A 14946-nucleotide genomic window follows, 5' to 3' on the forward strand; every position below is an offset into this window, starting at 1 on the left:
GTGGGGCTTCGGATGTTACTGCTTCGGATGGTACGACGTCGGATACTACTGCTTCGGAGGAAACCTCTGCAAAGGCTTCGGATGTGCAGTGCCATTTCGTTTTTCGGATACTACTGCTTCGGATGGTACGAGCGAAATGGCACTGCACAAAACGTCCAATCGCTCGCGTCATGAAAGTAGATGGCGCAGCGCATGCAGGCCGCCAATGTCAGACAGTGGGTTGAAATGACTGGAATGCCCTTTTAGGGCTCAAGGGCAATATAGACCGAAAAAATACGATTTGTGATTATGTAAAAGGGTACAGTTATGTGGAGGTATTTTTTTTCCCTAAGAGCCTGCAATGTAACTTTTGAAAACGTTAAGGACTTTTTATGTAGTTCACTCTTTATTAATTATGCTATACTGATCACACACACAATTGGCACTTAACTTATGGACATAATTCTCACTTGACTTCAACATATTTAGCAATACATTAATAACACAATTATGTTCCATGCATCAATGACATAATTTACTTAAAGCTGATTAATACGCCCAATAACAAAATTTTGTTTTACAATATCAGATGATAATCAAGCAAAGAAATGGAAACTTCATAACAGAGAAATTCAGGACACTGAGAAAAGAAGGAATTAAACTTTGAAATTATTTTCTTTAGCTTGACTAAATTAATTATAATCTGAGATTTATAATTTATATCTTGTGGGGTTATGCGCTTCGGACTTTGGATTCTAACTTAGGGCCTATTAGAAACTGATTAAAGCCCATTATGCATGTTCTGATAAAATTTACAATAACTAACAAACATTGTGATAAATTAATACTCCCCTCTGTCCCTATGTAGTAGAGACATTTTTTTTCGGCACGGGATTTAAGAAAAATTATTTTAAATGAGTTAAGTAAAAAGAGAATAAAGTAGAAAGAAAAAAAGGTACAAAGATGAAGAGAGAGTAAAGTATTTTTTGCCAAAAAAGGAAATGACTCAGCTATAATAATAATAATAATAATAATAATAATAATAATAGATATATACGTATATATAGCATGAGTTGTGATCAATGTCGAACCCTTATTAAAGACCGAACTAGAGACCAAATTTGGGCCATCCATTTTTCTTAATCTTGTAGTTAGGATTAATTTATAATTAATTTAATATTTTATTCAATAAATATTTTTTTAAAAAAATTATTTTTTTTAAAATTTTTTTTTATTCAATAAAAACTTGTTGGAGTAAATAATGAACTATATTCACTACATAATGATCTTAATGAACGTATCTTATGAAGTAATTTTTCGCATTCAGTACATACCGAATTTACTTCAACTGAAAGATAATTATGTCATAACACATTATGAAGTAATAAACTAATGGAATGAAGTAATAGTCATATTTATTTAATATAGTTCAATACTACCGCTTAACATTTAACACCAAAATTTGTTGTATCATTAATGTATTTCAATAACATGTCAAAATTACTTCATAACATTCTTCATTTAGTTCATTATTTAGTGAAAATAGTTCATTATTTACTCTGGCAAGTTTTTATTGAATAAAAAAATTAATTTTTTTTAAAAAATTTAAAAATAAAAATAAAAATAAAAAAGTTATTATTGAATAAAATATTAATTGTAAATTAATTCTAACCACAAAATTAAGAAAATAGATGATCCTAATTTAATCTCTAATTCAATCTTTAAGAGTGGATTTATGGATAATGGAATTCTATATATCATATCACAATACTCTATCGCCTGAATTGGATATATAAGTAATAGGCAAATCAAATTTCATAAAAAAAGAATTATTTCTATAGATGTAATTATTTTAAGCTTTATTGGCGACTTCGATCATTATTAATTGTAGTACTTACAGACAAACATGAATAATAGAATTTGTAAATATATCAGAATGCAAGGTTTTGAAGCATTATTACATTTCAATGCATTTACTGTGTATTTAGTTAGATTTTATATTTTATCTATCAATAATTTACGTCATAAAATAGTAATCCTCTCGTCCTCTATGAAAGTTAAGTTACTATAATCAATCGAACATATATCGCATATTATATTGTGTAGTGCTTTAAGATTGTTTGACAGTTCAACATTTATGGAAGGGAAAATGACTAGAAAAGAATATGTAAAGGTGGTTTACGGTTGAGAAGTTTCCTAATTTGAGAAAAGCCATGAATGAAACTTAAAATAGTTTGGTGCAGCCAATAATAATAAATTAATTAACGTGTAAAAAGAATTTTAAAAACCAAGAACGATTAAATAAATAGTGGGATGCGGTTTGGCCAGTAGTTTAGAAACTACTCGTAGAGCAACAGCCGTCTATCTACCTTTAAAATTAATACGTATAATATTAATTAATTTATATATTTTTAATTTATAATTTCTTAATATTTTAAGATTTTCCATCTGCATTTAGATTATGTAGAAAGCAATTTTAATTTAAATTATTATTTTCGTTTTAACTTAATTATCTAATTATTACTATGCGTGTTTACATAACAAGTTTGATAGATTATTTAATTTTTCTTAACCGCATTAATCATAACAAGTTTATCTATTTCATTTATCAAACCAAACAATTGTTTCTAAACTGAAATTATATGTAATTCAAGCGTCTATTGATTTTTATATACACGATACACTGTTTGCCTTTTTTGTGGCAACAAGGATTAATGACCACAAGTTGAAAACTAGTTGCCTTTTCATACAAAAGATTAAATTCAATTTTTAATTTCTGCTCAAATATATTGTAGTTCACGCCACCAAATAACAGCCCTCCGCCACAAGAAAATATTCAAGCAGTCTTTCATCAGCCCACACACATCCCTCTCGTGCCCCAAACTTCTCAACACGCAAAAAAAACCTATTACAAATGGAGTGTTACTAAAACATCATTCATTTTAATTTTTATTTTAACATAAATACGTACGTGGACACACTATTTTTTAATAAATCTAATCCCCAACCCCTTGTCAAATTCAATCATGTTTTAAGGTTAATGGCAGCTATTACGGTTGTATCTACTCCTTCCAAACTTCTCACCCAACACCAAAATTTTCATTTCATTATTTCATCACATTCTATTCCAATTTCCAGATCCATCTATTGTTTTCCCATTTTCTTTTTTCTTATGTAAATTAATTGCTTCCCCCCTTGATAAATAAGTACCATAATCTCTCCACACTAACACAATCATTAATTAATTTGATTTGATGGCACAGCCCAATTCCGGCACCTGCAAGTACGTGAAATTAGTGTACCATTATTTCATGAAGCATTTCTTAGCATTGTGCCTAATCCCTCTCATTGCCTTCACATTGCTGAATATATGGGGAGATTTCGAGAGGTTGTATCTGGGTCTCAAGTATAATCTCGCGAGTGTTTCGATTTTCTCGGGCGTGGTGGCATTCGGGTTGATGGTCGGGTTGATGACCCGGCCCAGATCCGTTTACCTAGTGGACTACGCTTGCTACCGCCCGCCCGATGAGCTCCGGGCCGAGTTCCGCAAGTTCATGGACCACTCGCGACTCACGGGCGACTTCGACGAGTCGTCGCTCGAGTTCCAAAGGAAGATTCTAGAACGCTCCGGGCTCGGGGAGGAGACGTACCTCCCCTCGGCCCTCCACCGCATCCCGCCGCAGCCGTCGATGTCCGCCGCGCGCGCCGAGGCCGAGCAGGTGATGTTCGGCGCGCTGGACAGCCTCTTCCGCGGCACCGGCGTCCGGCCGAAGCAGATCGGGGTTCTGGTGGTGAATTGCAGCCTTTTTAATCCGACGCCGTCGCTGTCCGCCATGATCGTCAACAAATACAAGCTCCGCGGCAATGTGAAGACCTTCAATTTGGGCGGGATGGGGTGCAGCGCGGGCTTAATCGCCGTCGATCTGGCGAAGGACATGCTTCAGCTCCACCGCAACACCTACGCCGCCGTGGTGAGCACCGAGAACATCACGCAGAATTGGTACTTCGGCAACAAGAAATCGATGCTGATCCCCAATTGCCTCTTCCGAATGGGCGCCTCCGCCGTCCTCCTCTCCAATCGCCGCTCCGATCGGCGCCGATCCAAATACAAAATCCTCCACGTCGTCCGGACTCACAAAGGCGCCGACGACACCGCCTTCAGATGCGTGTACCAGGAGCAGGACGACGACATTAATCAAAACCCGAAAATTAGGAAGATCGGAGTCTCGCTGTCCAAGGATCTGATGGCGATCGCCGGAGACGCGCTGAAATCGAACATCACGACGCTGGGGCCGCTGGTGCTGCCGGTGAGCGAGCAGCTGCTGTTTTTCATGACATTGATCGCGAGGAAGATCGTGAACCCGAAGATCAGGCCGTACATACCGGATTTCAAGATGGCGTTCGACCACTTCTGCATCCACGCGGGCGGGCGGGCCGTGATCGACGAGCTCCAGCGGAGCCTGCGGCTGGATCCGGTCCACGTGGAGGCGTCGCGGATGACTCTGCATAGATTCGGGAATACTTCGTCCAGCTCCATTTGGTACGAGCTGGCGTACATAGAGGCCAAGGGGCGGGTGAGGAAGGGGCAGCGGGTGTGGCAGATTGCGTTCGGGAGTGGTTTTAAGTGCAACAGCGCCGTTTGGGAGGCGCTGCGCAATGTGGGGCCGTCCCCCGATAGCCCGTGGTTCGACTGTATTCACCGTTACCCGCTCGACCTGGTCCAGTGACCGGAAGTTCACACAAATTACTCTATTATAAGTTATGTTTTTTTTTTTTTATATTCGGACTGTTCCATCAAAGTCATATTTGTAAAATTTGACGTGTTGAATATGTGTGCGGTGTATGTAAATGGTTTGCTTTTGGTTATTGCAATGGGATTTATAAATTATAATGTCAATTCATAAAGTCTCTAAGAACACACATTGACATCTTCCAAACAAAATTTTAAAAATAATCACCTAGCACTATACAAGGTTACAAGGAATTGCATGAACTCTTATTAGAAGAATAATGAAATAATATGAAAATTCTATGATATCAAGAACTATATATTATTTGGTAATTTGTTATTGTATTGGGTAAGAAAACATATGAATTCATGATGTAAAAACTTGAAATTACTAGCGGATGATATTTTAAAAATACTCTATTGTCATACTCGATAAGCTTTCGTTCCATGGCAGCGGATCATATTTGTTGCTAATATCAGCGGATGCATCCATTGACATACTCGATAAGCTTTTGTTCCATTTTGATGCCATTAATTTAGCAGCAGCTTAAGCTCACTACTAATATGTTCAAATTAGTAGTACTGAGCTTGAGCTCACTATTAAATTTCGACAAAATTAGCAACGATGTTGATTCGCTGTTGATCTGTTGGTATTAGTTTTTACCCGTGGATTGTATACTTGTAAGTGGCGTATTTTATTTACTTTTTTACCGTGGGAGAACTTGAGATAGGTGCTCAGTAATTTAAAAATGTGCAGTGCACATTGTGCACAATAAGTAAAGGTAAAATAAGTTTTAAAAACATATACTCGTAGTATATTTTATTGAGCACACGATGCATGAAAATGTATCGAGCTGGTGCTGTTTTAATTTTTAAACGACAAGTGCTCTTTATTTATGAAACATACAGATTATCGTTGTATTTAATCTGTCCTTGAAAGTTCATTTTCTCTGAAATTATTGTTTGTACACAGACTTTTTATATGCTCGATAATTAGTGATTAATGATTATACTGGGTAAGTGATGCTCGCTTAAGTCTATATTTTTAGTTGTTGAACTTTTTTAATTTATAATATATATCCCCTATTATAATCCAATAATTTCCAAAGTTGATATGGAGCTAGTATAAACATTACTTTTGATGTTTAAATGCTGAACTACATAAAATATTGCAATGTACACACATAGATGATAGAGTGTGATTTTACGTCAATTGATCAATATTCAATAAATTGATTTTATGTTTGTTTTCATATCTAGGATGATGAGCTTGCTTTATGTTTGCAGTTGTAAATTTACCTGAAAATTTATACTCGAAAACAATATTTTGTCTTTTTAATAATGAATAATTTTTTATTAGAAGTCATAATGTTGATAGGTAGTGAGATAAAAAAAATATACTCTCTTTGTTCATCTGTAACTGATCAATTTCCTTTATGGGTTGTCACAGGGTTGACTAATTTCTTTTTTTTTATTTATAAAACAATAAATATCATATCTCTTACTTTATTCATTTTTCCCCTCTTTTATTTTAATTACACTCTTATTTTATTCACTTTTTATTTCTCTTACTTTATTATATTTCTTACTTTATTTTTTCTATTTTTTTATTCATTCATTTAATCTAATTAACACAATTTTTCTTAAATCTAATGCCAAAATATTTTTATTACATTGGGACTGAAGGATTAATTTTTAATGAGGAATAATTTAGATTAATCATTACATAGATAAATTAATACTCCTACAAAAGAAATCAAGGGAATCCAAAAATGTTTACTAAGACATAAGGTATATATAATTATTAGAAGACACACATTATAACGTAATATATTCGGCACATAAAATAAAAGACTCTTTTTATCTGCTTATCCTCAAAAGGTATCATACACAAGATAGATTCTTGGCCCATTTTTGTAACATACACTAAATTACAGAACGTTCATATTTATATATATTAATATTAATATATTCTCGCTAGTTATTATTTCAACATAAATACTGCACCATTCCCTCCATCCGATTTTCCCCACTAAAAATTCCTCGCCGCACCTTTTATTCATTTATAGCATTTAATTTTACTTTAGTTTTTCTTTTATTGCTTTAATCTAAAGTATTGAATACTTTTTGCTATGTTCTTTAGATTGAAATTCGGTCAAAGTTCCTTAGTAGAACAACAATTAGTAAATGAGTGAATGTAATTATTAGTAATTATGTTCTGTTGCAATATTGGGAATATATTCTTTAATTGGGCCCGGAAAATGTCTTGGACCAATTTGGAGCGGGTATGGACCTCAATAGGCCACTGATCCGAAAAAGTGGTAAAATCTTGGAACATTTTTATGATGGCCCAATAACGTGTAAAGCGTTGTTTGTCCAAATAGAATCGTGCAATAAAAATTTTATTTCGAAAACTGACTTTATTCTAGAATTTCTTTGAAACTTTTTGGAAGATTTACAATTTTCCCAGTCGTAAGGAGGACCACATAGTAACTGCAAAAATTTAAGTATAATTTCACTAATATTGTAGAATGATTTGAATATCAAATTTGGATGAATATTACTCAATGTTCGATTTATATGTGAGTATGAAAAGCATATTTTAAGTTGTTTGATATACTTATTTACTTGGGTGATTGATGGAAATTGTTCATTCTTAATTGTTTTGATTATATGTAGAATGAAAATTCAAGAAAAGCACTATTTATTAGTTCGATATCTTTTGTTTGACCAGATACTGATTATTGACTAAAAGTTTCAAAAACAGATTTCTTAACATGTATAATTAATTATATGATAGAATAGTGTATTTATATTTTATTAATTAGATACTAAAATGACTGAGATTAAGTATTTATTTAAATATTGTATCCTCTTGGACTTTCTGAATAATTCTGATTTACATACAAAAACAAAAAAAATAAAGTAGTAATTTGTTCAGAGACCCAATTTAGAGCTTTACAGAGTCCAAAACAATCAATCAGAATAATTATTCTTTTACTTTTATACATTATTGTTCAGAGTTCCGAAACTACATATTTTAGTCATGTGATATATTTTGGGAACCTATGGGTTTAGATCAAGCCCACGTTGTTATTTGGCGAGTCAGTCTTTGCATGTACATCATAACATTAGAACCAAAGTGCAATCTGGAATCAAAATTAAAAAGAATATAACAAAAAAGGCAATATATGTTGAAAATATTACTACACGTACACACACCCACCCACCGTGTGGCTCTAATTCACTTCCAACTTTACAAAATTGCATATTCCCCAACCTGGCCACCCCCTAAACCTCTCTATATAAGAAGCTTGCATGCAACCAATTTTACCACCATCCCACATTTCACATTTCACTTCCTCTTCTTTTTTAATTTGAGGCCAAACATTACACTTTTTAAGTGTTTTTGGTGCTCAAATTAATTAAATAAATTATTTAATGGCGTCGAGTTCACTAAGCTCACACCGGTCCGGTACATGGACCCAACAAGAGAACAAGCTATTTGAGAAGGCATTGGCCCGGTTCGACACTGAAACTCCTGACCGGTGGCAAAATGTAGCCCGGGCTGTCGGAGGCGGGAAAACGGCGGAGGAGGTGAAGCGCCACTATGAGATTCTGATAGAGGATCTCTGTCGCATCGAATCCGGCTATGTTCCCATTCCTAAGTATAAGAAATCCTCCAATTGAATAAGAGAAAAGGTATTATTTACTATATGTCAATCTTAGATATTTTCATTCCTCTTTTTAAATGTGTTCAATTTTTAATATACATGTTTCGTTATGGAATTCATGTGTCATAATCATACATTACATTAGACCTTTAGAAAACCTCCGTTTTGAACAAGATCAAAGAAAAGGTACTACTATTATTTACATTCAAATAAAATTAGCATTGACGACGTATTTTTTTAATATAGAAAATAATTTTCATCCCGGGCCATATCTTTTTGGATGTCTGGCTCTTTTTTTCTGTACACGTTCCATATTCTACCAAACGAGAGAGATTTTATCTTGGTTATTTTCTTTCCGTTTTTTAAATGTATCCTATTTATAATAAACACATGTTTTTGTTATATGGATACATGCATGTGTCATAAAATTTTTTTAGAGATACTAATTAGAAGAATAAGAATTAGATCTGGTGTGTGTTGATCTAATGATAGAGTAATTAATAATTAAGACTATATTATGATATGGTCGTTAAAATTATTGTCATTTATGAATCCAAATAAATAATAGGACGTATATTTTTACATATTAACATATTTAGTTACAATTCGTATATCATATGGACTTAGCTGCATTTTTTAATCTGATTAAATATTAATTGACATGAGATGTACATATTCGTAGCATTTAATTGTAATACTAATAACTAATACTCCACTAGTATTTATTTGTTTTTGTTGTATTTTGACAGACTTCAAAGGATGTGAAGGGGCACGTGAGTGCTATATACATATGAGATTTTGCGGTGAATCAAGAAATTTTTTAATTAACGCAGTAATCGCGTTTTTTTTTTCAATTAAGGAATTGTAATAATTTGGTAAGAAATGCTATACAGTTCTTAATTGTAATTTTCACGCTTTTCAAATTAAATAGTAGTACGCCTTTACTTTTATATATGGTGGATTTGGTCGTACTAGTAATACTTTTGATACAAACATGTACGAATATTTGATTTATAATTACTATATATTTTACTAATAAATAGTATTATCATTAAATGCACGTGTAAAAAATCCCGAACATTGACTATATTGTGAGCTGGTGATAGGCGAATTAATTTCTATATGCGAAGAAGTTATGCGTTTATGAATGTTGGGACGGTTCACAGTCATGTTTGGAAAAAATGGACGTGTTGAATATGTGTGCAGTAGATGTTCAAATGAATGTGTTTTTAGTTTTAATGGTTTGCTTTTGGTTATTGTAATGGGATTCATATATTATAAATTAAGTCAATTCATAAAGTCTCTCATAACACACATTGACATCTTCCCAACAAATTTTAAAAATATCACTCAACACAATACAAGGCATGAAAAATACTACTCGATCTGTCCCAACTAAGATGACACACTTTTTTAAAAAATTTATCCCAAATAAGATGAAACGTTTCTATTTTTGGAAACTTTCTCTTCGCTCTTTCATGGGACACGAAAAAACAATTTATAATCGTACTAATTATTACTACTACTAACTATAAATAAGGTATGTTTGGTACAGCTCTTTCAACGAAGGTGCGAAATATGGAATCATAATTGGACTAGGAATACGAGGACTATTATGTCTTATGGTAATCACATGCTATTGTTGCGGGCTGCGGCTTGATTCGGCCTTCCAACCTCCTCGAGTCCGACCTCCCAATGAAAATCTCCGACCAAAGGCCGGCAATTAGGTCGGCGAACGGCCTCGACGGGCCCACCATACAGTAATGGTCCTAGCCTCCTAGGAGAGGGCCATAGGCTTCCCAATCTGATTACCAACTAAATGAGACTCTAAGGCGGTGTTCGGTTTGCAAGATAAAATAATACCAAGATACAATCTAGGATTAAGTTGTGAGATTATTTTAGTCATAGGGGGTTAGCTATGACTAATTATCCCATGATTATCCATCTAGGATTGAGTTGTGGGGTTAAATCTCATTAACCAAACACACAATAAATTTAATCCCGGATACAATCTTACAAACCGAACACCCCTTCCGGAATACAACCACTAAGTCCGTGCAAAATGTGTAGACGAGTAGGAATTAACCATTCTTGAAATGTTCACATGCAAGTTGTTATTTGCCTATAAATACATAAACATTGAGCTTTTTCTTGTTTTTTCCCAAAGCTTTAAAATTTGAATATAAATACATGAACTTTAGATTTTTTTTATTTTTCCCCTAGAGTTAAAATAAAAACACAGTGGCAAACTAATAAAAACACTGTGGCAAACTAAAACTTAGATGTGGCAATCAAAATTATAGTAGCATGTTTATATTAATTACAAAAATATACAATAAATTTGAAGGCTCTTCCGCTGGCGAGTCGAATGAAAATTCGAAGATGAAGCATTGGAGGAGGCAGTAATGTGACAGAGGACATGAAGGCAAGGTAATTCCTGAGGTGTGACGTAAGTGTTGAATTTTGCCAGTTTGCTCTGTTTGTTGCTGGTGGAATGTAAACAAATTTAGATGAAAACATTGATGTGTTTTTAAGCTTGTGGTTAAAACTAAAACTATATTCAGCTAAAGTAATGGGGCACAGGCGTAGCATCATAGCTAGATCGAAGTTTTTCTATCAACAGCAACAGCTGTTTGCCCCTTCACTTTCACACATTACTGGCAGTGATCGTGAGCAGTTACCTGCGAAAAGGAATCCTGATATCCTTAGCAATTTATGCTGCCAATTCTCTGCTATTAGGAAATGTATCTCGACTTATGGGATCTGAGGTTCCGGTCCGGCTGGATATGGGATGATTTTCCATACAAATATGTCGAAGGTGCCTTTGGACATTGAGGTTCCTACTGAAGATTTGAATGGGTGGCTGATAATGCCGTTAAGGCTGCTCCCATGGTGAATGAAGTGGCCACTGCAGCAGCAGCTTCAATCAGTAACCTCAACATCATTGAATTTGTACAGAGTTACTCTGGTTTGGAATGGTGAGGATGTGTCTATGAAGCCAAAATGTTCTTTCTCTACTTGAAATTAATAAAGCACAATGTTATATTAAATTGTTGATTGGATTTTTGTTAGGTGGGCATCAATTGTAGCTGCAACACTTCTGTTGCATCTCGCGTTTACTCCGATTCAAGTATATAACCTGCTGTATTTTTCCCAGAATCAGACCATGTAAGTTCTCTACCAGATTTAAATGCACATTTTGGCAATTTTTTTAAATTGTGCTTGAATGAATAAGAACAACAAGGTAAGTATGTCATGAAATGTGAAATATACTCAACATATGTATTGTATATTAACTGCCAAGAAATTGATGTTTCGATGACTATGCATAAATTGTATTGTACCGTGTTGCAGTAGAAATGACATAATGTTGCCATTGCCAACTGAAAAATCCCTCTCCGGCAAGGTATGAGATTTAGGCTTTTGTTGTGTATTTTACTCTCACAATTGGCTTTTGTTCCTCCATCCTGCTACCATTGCCTTGAGGAGTTGATCTTGTAGCTAGCAACTCATATTCAGCTATTGTTTGACAGGATATCGGAAAACCTGAACTGGGAATAACCAAATTTTTTGATAGGTATTGTCTTTTCCTTACGAGTTACTATCTGTTATTCAGTTCTTCTTGAGTTAATAGATCAAGAAAGAATAGAATGGTGAACACAGGAAACAATTTCCGTTGTAAATGACATATGATGGATTATGAGGCTATATACTTTTTCTCACTTGAAGACATGTGGCCTAACTTTGATATTTGGGCATGCATTAACTGATTGATGTATTTGGATATCGGTCTTGCAGCTATGGTCGATTTCGGTTTTTGGGATTTATATGCTCACACATACCTGCCATTGTTATTTTCACAAGTGTAAGATCACTCTGTTTAGTATGATTTTGCACCCATCTCTCGAAATTGTTTGACAGTTTTAAGGAATATTTCTATGACGTAGATAGTCCTATAACTAATAAACTGTAGACAAACTCCTACTATTTGGAATAACAAAAGATTATCATAACATCTTCATATATCTCTTTCCATTCAGGTTTTAAACATGGTGGAGAACGTACCCTCTTTTACAACAGGTGGAACATTATGGTTTACAGACTTAACAACTCCCAATCGCGTGGAACTTCCAATCCTTCTGGCGTTGACATTATGGGTTCGGATGGAAGTAAGCTAACTTCTCCAATCATATCCTTCGTTTTGAAACAACTTGTTTGTTCCTTTGAGATCTCACCCTCTGAATTTATTTTATCACCAATTCCTCTTCACTTGCTATATGTACAAGGCGTGGAACCTCGCAAGAATATTAGTGAACGTTGGCCAGTTTATGCAGCATCACTATCATACCTTGTCGTTGTTGCTGCCGGATTCCCCACGGTTTGTTGTGCATTTACATAGCACAAAGCCATAAAAGAAATGATGGTTTAGTTGTTTGGAATGGATAAACATGCATATTTGTGTAGGCTATATACTTTTCTTGGATTACCTTTAACCTATTTTCAATAGCATATGCATATGGTGAGTGAGTTCTCTTTTTATTCTTTTTTTTTTTAATTTGATTTTTTTGATATGTTTATAATGCTGCCTTGCTTTTTTCAGTGATGATTCACCCTCGAATTCAGAAATTGTTGGGGTCATCAATGACGAGACCACCTTAGCTTCGAAATGAGAAATCATGAAATTAGAGTGGCCAACTATATTAGGAGTAGCATTTTTGTCTCTTCAATTAATCAACATGGCCAAGTCATTTAAATATGGAGTACATACTAACTAGGATATGGTGATCGAATCTGTAATTTCTCGATCAATAAATTATTGCTCGATTAGGCCACTCAACAAGTTCTAATGGTGTTTTGTTTGAAGTGATAATACCAGCGCAGGTCTTTTTTTAATGAAACAAATAAATCAAAATAAACTGAATTTCCTCTGAATGGTGTGCTTCAAATTTAATATAATAAAAAAATTATATATTTGATTAAATCAATTATCAAATACCTATTGGCCTTAACTCCGGTCTATGAGATTGAATGAAATGGATTGGATATTGAGTACAAAGATAAAATTTGTCGGAGTAATATAACTCAAAAAGAATGCACAGAATAAATTGTAAACAAGTTATAAACCGTATTCTAATTAGGCAAGTCGAGAGTTTTATTTATTGTACGACAAGATATGCACCGATAATGCTCTCAGATCAGACGTGTCGTCTCAAAAGATAAAACAACTTGTTCGTTGCAATAGCAGATGTAGGACATTATTTATCATCATATATTCAAGATTACATAATTGAATATAAATAAAGCAAGATCTTCGAACAACATGTATTTCACGTAAACCATAAGCATAATAGGATCGAGATATACCTTGGCGATCCATAGCAGAAGCGATTGAGGAAGGATGAGACGATTTCCTTGAACCTTTTCTGGCGTAGTGGCGCAACTCCAAGGATTTATTTCTCTCTCTTTCCCTCGTTTATGTGTTCTCTTAATGTGTGTGATTTGATGGGATCACCACACTTGTATTTATAGGCGCAGAGAGGACAAACCCTAATTATCAAACCCTAAAAGCCCTTTCCATCAAAGAGGCCCAAAATAATTAGTAAATATGTTTCTTATTGACCAAGAATATAATCTTCCGTCTATTAATATTACTAATTGATCACAATCAATTCTAATCAAATATTACTTGATGGCCAAGGGAATGAATATTCATTCCATAAAAAGATTATATAATCAATCTTTTTCAATCATTGGCAATCAATCGTACCATATATATATATATATATATATATATATGAACATAGGGATGTATTCAGGTCAGAACGTTAAGTATAAGTAAAACTCAAAACACTTGCAGTCCATTGGATCTTATGATCTAACGGTTAGATTAATGCCACGTGTCATCTAATGATGTAGAATTTTAGACTAGTAATGTAGCTCGGATAATAATGTAGCATTTTAGTTTAATAATGTACAGTTTTAGTCTTACAATGTACATTTCCATTCTAATAATGTACCTCGGCGAATAATGTACATTTTTAGTATGATAATGTAGCTTATCACAGCCATCCAATCTAAGGATCTAAGGGCTGTGATTAGTGCTGTGTTTTACACTAAGATGCTGTAAGGACCCTAACACACCCCTATGAACATATATTGTAACATCTCGGAATTTAGAACCCTAATTTTAGAGCCCTAGAATTTATTAGTGATGACGTGGAGTCGTGAATGCATTTATTGCATGTGATGCTATGACCGAGTTGAGTCTAGGGTTTTCATTGAAAGTTTGAAAAGTCAAACTTATTGATTTTATGATGTGGCATGTGATTTATTAAATTGTGTGATTTATGTGGTAAATTAATTGTTTAAGGGTGAGTGAGAATATTAGAGAAAATTTCCATAAATGCTTGTCACCCTAATTCTTGAGATTTTCGACCCCCTTGAATTTTTGAAGAAGAAATTCTATTTTTCCGGATTTAATTTAATTCTTGGGATATTTATCCAAATTAAATCCAAGACTCAAATATTTCCTTTTGAAGAGAGAAAAAAAATCGAGCCCTTTGT

At 34.1% G+C, this 14946-nt stretch overlaps 3 pseudogenes across 1 annotated transcript; all 3 read left to right on the forward strand.

Moving 5' to 3' along the window:
- The first annotated feature begins 2999 nt into the window (after positions 1 to 2999).
- Positions 3000 to 4884, forward strand: LOC125187125 (3-ketoacyl-CoA synthase 4 pseudogene; annotated as a pseudogene).
- A 3168-nt stretch (positions 4885 to 8052) lies between these two features.
- LOC125186317 (protein RADIALIS-like 1 pseudogene) lies at positions 8053 to 9332 on the forward strand (annotated as a pseudogene). The gene is made up of 2 exons (XR_016130391.1): positions 8053 to 8410; positions 9132 to 9332. The product of XR_016130391.1 is annotated as a protein RADIALIS-like 1 pseudogene (transcript).
- Positions 9333 to 10924: 1592 nt separating this feature from the next.
- LOC148926832 (mitochondrial inner membrane protein OXA1-like) lies at positions 10925 to 13052 on the forward strand (annotated as a pseudogene).
- The last annotated feature ends 1894 nt before the right edge of the window (positions 13053 to 14946 follow it).

This window comes from Salvia hispanica, chromosome 5 (genome assembly GCF_029641045.1).
Source record: "Salvia hispanica isolate PSC_SH4W2 chromosome 5, Shi_PSC_v1, whole genome shotgun sequence".
Taxonomy (NCBI): Eukaryota; Viridiplantae; Streptophyta; class Magnoliopsida; order Lamiales; family Lamiaceae; genus Salvia; species Salvia hispanica.